Source organism: Bemisia tabaci, chromosome 3 (genome assembly GCF_918797505.1).
Source record: "Bemisia tabaci chromosome 3, PGI_BMITA_v3".
NCBI classification, from domain to species: domain Eukaryota; kingdom Metazoa; phylum Arthropoda; class Insecta; order Hemiptera; family Aleyrodidae; genus Bemisia; species Bemisia tabaci.
Genome location: NC_092795.1, coordinates 50,280,570 through 50,286,706, shown reverse-complemented (window position 1 = coordinate 50,286,706; position 6,137 = coordinate 50,280,570).

The following is a 6,137-nucleotide window of genomic DNA, read 5'->3' as shown; positions in this document are numbered from 1 at the left end:
TCACTTGACCAAAGCGCCACCAGTCCACCAGTCCTTTTTTCGACACTTGTTTCTGCGACGCACGGCATCAGCCTGTGTTTGACACGCAGTGACACTTTGACACGGTTTAATATTCGTCCGATCGTTCACTTTTATACCTCTGAGGAGGCTTTATGTAGAATCATGATTGTCAGTTAAAATACGTGTGGCTTTGGCGGATTGATTGAACTTCTTTGTGAGATTTAAAATCGAGCAATTGTTAATGAAATATTACGGAGAGAAAAACTTCATAAATGGAACCCGAAGTTTAGGCCACATGGTTTTCAGATTATCCATCCAAAAACTTGGGTCCGGCTGCCGAAGTTCGAGTCACACATCTGAAGCTCTTTGGTACTCCAGTTGAAACTTCAGTGGAGTCAATTAACCATTTTACCAAAGTACTTTAGATGCGTGACCCGAACTTCGGCAGCTGTACCTCAAGTTTTCTTATGACATGATCCGCAAACTTCAGAAATTCATATAGCCTGAACTTTAAGTCCCAGGTACAGAGTTTTTTTTTGTTAGTGTAAATTAAATTCACCAGGTTATCAGCATGCAAAATGCCTGAGAATTTGAAAAACAGTTTTGTTGTGAATACATAGAACGTTTCTCCTTCATAAATTCTTTCTGCCATATTCACGAGGAAATTTTTCCTGAAAGCCTAGTGTTTTTTTTAATTTTTCTTTTTCTCTACTGGGGTCAGTAAGTCGGATTTCTAACAATAATTCAATCTTCTCCCTGAAACTGCTTGTGACAAATGATGGGCATTAGTGTAGTTGGTACGTGTGGAACGTCAAATCCATCACATTTTTTCAGAATTGTAGTAATTGGAGTGCAACAGTGCACCGTCGGTGTTGGCACAACACTGAACAACAAGGCTGATGTGCTTGGCTAATTATAAATTATACTTACAAAATGAAATTATTTTACATTTTTTGCCAGCGTGGCTCAAATTTTTTCGTGGGGTGGGCTTCAGGATTGGATATCCAGCCTGATGTTTCCTTGGCACGTGGAAAAGGTTCGGAAAGAGGCGTTGAAAGGTTCTGCGGAATTTTTCAATACGTAACTTTTGTTCCTCGGTTCTTCGATCGACTTCAGTTTTTAATTTACTACGGAATGGGACATCATACATGTCGAATTAATTCAATTGAGTTCAAAAATTAAGTCTCATTTGGGATGTAATGAACATGTTACATGCAACGTTTATAAAATTAAAAAGTTGCTTGTTCTTTGTGATTGACGTCATCATTCGTAAGCTTCATTTGGGCACTGTTTTTGTTCGTGAAAATTTAAGAGCAAGAAAAATAGTGCTGAAGTACAGATCCCTTGAAACTTCCAGCCATCCTTGAAACTCCAAGCCAACTTTGTTTTGAGATACCCTCCTATGAACGACTGTGGTTAAAGGACACCTTATTTATTTTTCAATAATTCATTACAATGGACCACTAGACAAGGCACGAATTTAAGCATTCTGATACATGTTCCGTCGGTTTAAATGGAGAAAATACGATGTTGCCAAGTTGCTGGATCCGCCAATGGCTAAAACACAGTTCCCTTGGAATTTCCACCCATCCTTGAAACTCCAAACCAACTTCGTTTTGAGATACCCTCCTATGAACGACCGTAGTCAAAGGACACCTTATTTATTTTTCAATAATTCATTACAATTCAATCAATAGACCCAATGCGTTGAGCTTTGGGCATCGAGTTGCGTCACCGTCACACGCATGTGCTGTGCGTGCAAGCGCTCCAGTGACACGGACCCAATCAAGAGAAACAGGAAATTGTTTGTTGTTCTTCGCGGGGCTCCTGTGGAGTTGACATGCTGTTCAATCGTTTGTTACCACTAATTAACGCCGGTTAAACTTTAGCGGATGGCAAAGGCCTCAGTATCTGATAATAAAAATTAAAATGGCGCCGGTTAGCATCTACAACAGTAATTCTTTGAAGTGATAGAAGTTCAGACTCATGGAATGACTGCAAGTGATGGTGATTTTTTATATGAAAGTTTGATATTTTGAACATATTTGGATTGCATTATGCAAAAAAGAACCAGGAGCATTGCAAGTTGCTATGGTTGTGCAGCTTCTTTTTTCTTGGAAGAAAAACCTGATTATCAATAAACAGGTTCTTTTTACTCGATAAAATCTGTAAATTAAGGAAAAAAATTTCCATGTAAATTCATATTTTTTTAGGATTTCAATAGTTATATTGCAATGGATGAAGTTGCACAATCTTAGCAACGTTGCATTGCTCCTGGTTCCTTTTTGCAAAATGCAATCCATTTAGCAATTGTGAACAATTTGGTTTCCTCCAAAGCTATGTTTTTGTGATCAAAATGAGCCCATCAAAATGAAATATCAACGCCCCTGTAGACTCGTGTCTACTCGTATAATCGAATGCATTGAATCAGAAGTAGACTATCCAAAGCCTACATTTTTACTGATTATAGAACAGGGGGCAGGATATTCTATGAGAAGCTCAATTCTTCAACATTATTTCGTAGCAGTTTACAATACAGACATGCCAAAAAATTATTGCTCGCGTGCAACTATTTTGGTATCAACACTTTTTGAAGGAGCATCATTGCTGACACGAATCGAGGTGTTCAAAACTGCGGATACACAGTTCAACCACTTGAGAAATCGAATGACTGATGGTTTATGGCTTTGACAATTATTTCTCTATTACATCACTTTAGAAGCAGCCTTTCTGTCAGATGCATACCAAACGTCATTTATAAATCCCAATACGCGTTGTACTTACATCGATTCCTTTCATCTTCATGTATTCTCCGATCGTGCTCGACAGCGTTTATCTCAAGCTATCGAGTAATGAGGTGACAATGATTACCTCGTTAACGTGGCTCTAATACTGATTACCTACTGTCTCACACCGTATCCGTCACCTGCAGTTTTTATTGGTGTAATAATGATGTCGCTCTTTTCCTGCTCCGAAGTGCCTTTTTAATTAATGGAACTTGTCCCCATGGCATACCAGGAGAGAATAATTATTTTGATTTCAGCGACTCGTGTGAAATGTGTAGGTCTGTCTCGGGGGCGTCTTTTTGAGTAGATTTTAGGGAAAGGGTCGAGAGTTGTTGAGAGGAGCAGTGGCGATTTTTAAGAATTGGAGACACTTTTTTTTCCATTTAATTGTATGTTAGGTTAGTTGGATTTTGACTGAGCCACAGACCCTCAGAGCTGAACACTCTCCCCCCTCAGTTTTGTACTGGTACTCATTAGAGTTTAAGCAAATCTATTTTTGACTCTAATATAATTTTTGGAACTTCTTGGCTTTGTTTTCCCCGCGAAATGGTGTGGACCCAGCACCATTTCTCCACCTTCTCACTTATTTACTATTACGTATTTATCAACATTTATACACCGTGCAAATGAGATACACTGGAAAAAACACATTGTATCTAGAGTCCAGACTCTAAAAAACATGGACAAGAAAAAGTACTCTTGATTCAATCAGAATCTAGCTTAAATCAAGCACCAAGCCTCTTAATTTAAGCGGATTTCGTTTTGATTCAAGGAAAAATTCGATTAAATCAAGAGTATTTTTTCTTGTCAATGTTTTCAAGAGTCTGGACTCTAGATCCAATGTGTTTTTTTTCCAGTGTACTAAATAGAGTTATATATGTGTAGTTTGCACGTTGACCAGTTTTTGTCCGACTTTCTGTTAACAGGAAAAAGGGACTTTAGTTGCATTTCCAGATGAGCTCAAAACACTCAAATCCACAAATTTTACCCTACCTTCTCAATTGTGCATTGGTTGCTCCCTTCGACGTATGTCTCTGGTAACAGAGCTGCAGCGATGGACCTCTTTTGATAAAGAACATCATAGTTCAGCTTCAGATTGACGGATACTACAGAGAGTAATGCACGATTAACCTCTTACTAACTCTGATAAATGGATCTATTGCCTCGTCTTACTTTCTTGCAGCTCTTTGGTTTTGTCTTCAAGGTTAAAGTTGCAAATTGCACCTCATGCAAATGCGAACAATGAAAGGGCGGGGGAGTTATTGTTTCAATAAAAATCAATGCCGATCAATCAAACCGTTATTTGCTAATGAAAATATAAATTGAATAATTAACTGCGTAGGGCAAATAGGTGCAGCTTATTTGCTCCAATTCCGAATGAAAAACGAGACTTTCATCTGTTGACCTATATTGTCTTAAACCGACCCTGGAATAACTCAAGAGACTATAGCTCATTGCATAGAGCTCATTTTTAATAAACGACGACAAAATGATGCTTGATCATTGTATTTGCTTATAGTCTTGGGACAAAGGCGAGACCAAGGGATCAACATTTTAAAATCTTGAAAAAGGCGAGACCAAGGGATCAAAATTTTAAAATCTTGAAGTTCTTCCTGCCTCGTTATAATTATTATAGAACTTGAGAATGAATGACCGGTATCTCCGTTAATATTGGACGCAACGACCGAGTTTGAACGCAACGATTTGATCGACTCTCAGAGTATTTAACCACCAAAATACGATTCTGCACAATTGAAACGTTTTACTTTGCTACCCAGTTTTAATATTTGGTAAGATCAAATCTCTGGGCTTGATTCATAGTCTTTCCTTTTTGGCGACCTCTTTCCCATTGGAGGCATCAAATGCTTTACATGCAAGTTTCAGAAAGCTATGTATGCTGATTGAGGTTAATGCTGATTGAAGGAGACCAATAACGCAACAGCATAAAAAGATTTAAATATTTTTTCCATCAAAAACAGAAATGGAGAGGAAGAAAATCGTGGTTTTGAAAAACTCTCAAGTTTGGCGAACCTACTTTAAAATCTGCAAAAATAAATTCTGTGGTAGGTACCTATTTATCGCAATGTTTGCTGTAGGAAATTAGTGTATTCTTTCGCAAAGATAGATTTTCAAGTCTAAATTGCTGAATGTAACGTTTGTTGAATGGAGAGATTCTATCGGTGGAAGCAACGGGTAACTGTTGCAATAAACAAAGTAGTTAAGTAATAAACTGAGAAAGTTTAAAATGTTAAAATATAGTAGTATGTTAAAATTATTTAAATGTGCAAAAGTAATAAACTAACGGCATGAGAGACCCTATAGTTAGTCCATCATTTTCCCCCTTAGTCTATAACAACCAAAAAGACAGCTCCATTTACCTTTTTGTCTTCTTCGTCTATAGCTCTATCTATCAATTTCAGTAATCAGCCCGTAGAGAAACATCATACAAGACAGTCTAAAAACTCACCATCAACATTTCTCTCCGCTTGCGAATGCGGCCCTCTTAAACGCCTGCCTTCAACCTGCAGAGGTCGGTCCACGTGTTTCATGTGACCAGAAAGAAAGTTATGAATGAACGTCTCCCGCCTGGAAAAATATACGGGGGAGAGCAAAGCGGTTAGGAGCAGGAGAGACCTTGATAATTGGACACAATTGTGATGACGCTGTGCTGCTGGAAAGAGTAAATCTCGGCCCCGAAGTTACGCAATGACGTCGGCGCGGCACGAATCGGAGCGGCTGCCTGCGATCGCACAGTGTCTGACCGCTTCGTCGATATTTCCGATTCTCAATCCGAGACGATTTCGAGGATGAATGGCAGTCGGAAGCCTCCGAGTACAACGACACTTATGGTGCACTGAAAAAAAAATCTCGGTGTATTCACTAAGAAAAGGGTAAAATTACCAAGAATTCAAGGTTCTATTTGATCCCAGTTTTTTCTTGGTAAAATTACCATTTATGGAATTGGTAAACGCCAATATTTTTTATTGACTGTGGTAGAATTACCGAGATAAAATGGCATAAAGTTACCGGGAATTGATTACCAATAAAAGTGGTATTCTTACCTAAAAAAAAACAGTAAAAATACCGGTTTTTAGGTAAGCTTACCAGTCTGTCTTGGTAAAATTACCAATAATTGGTGAAACAAGTGAGATGGTAAAGGTACCAACGGACCGTGGTAAAAACGCCGAGAATTTATTTTCAGTGTGTCAGAAGCTTTTCGGTTAAAAATTTAATCATAATTTTTCATCGGTGGAAGTCGTTTAAAGATGAATTCACGATTCCTTCGGGCTATAGACAGATTTTTATAAAGACACTCCCATTTACTCTAACTTGGAAATTCCTCGTGGATCT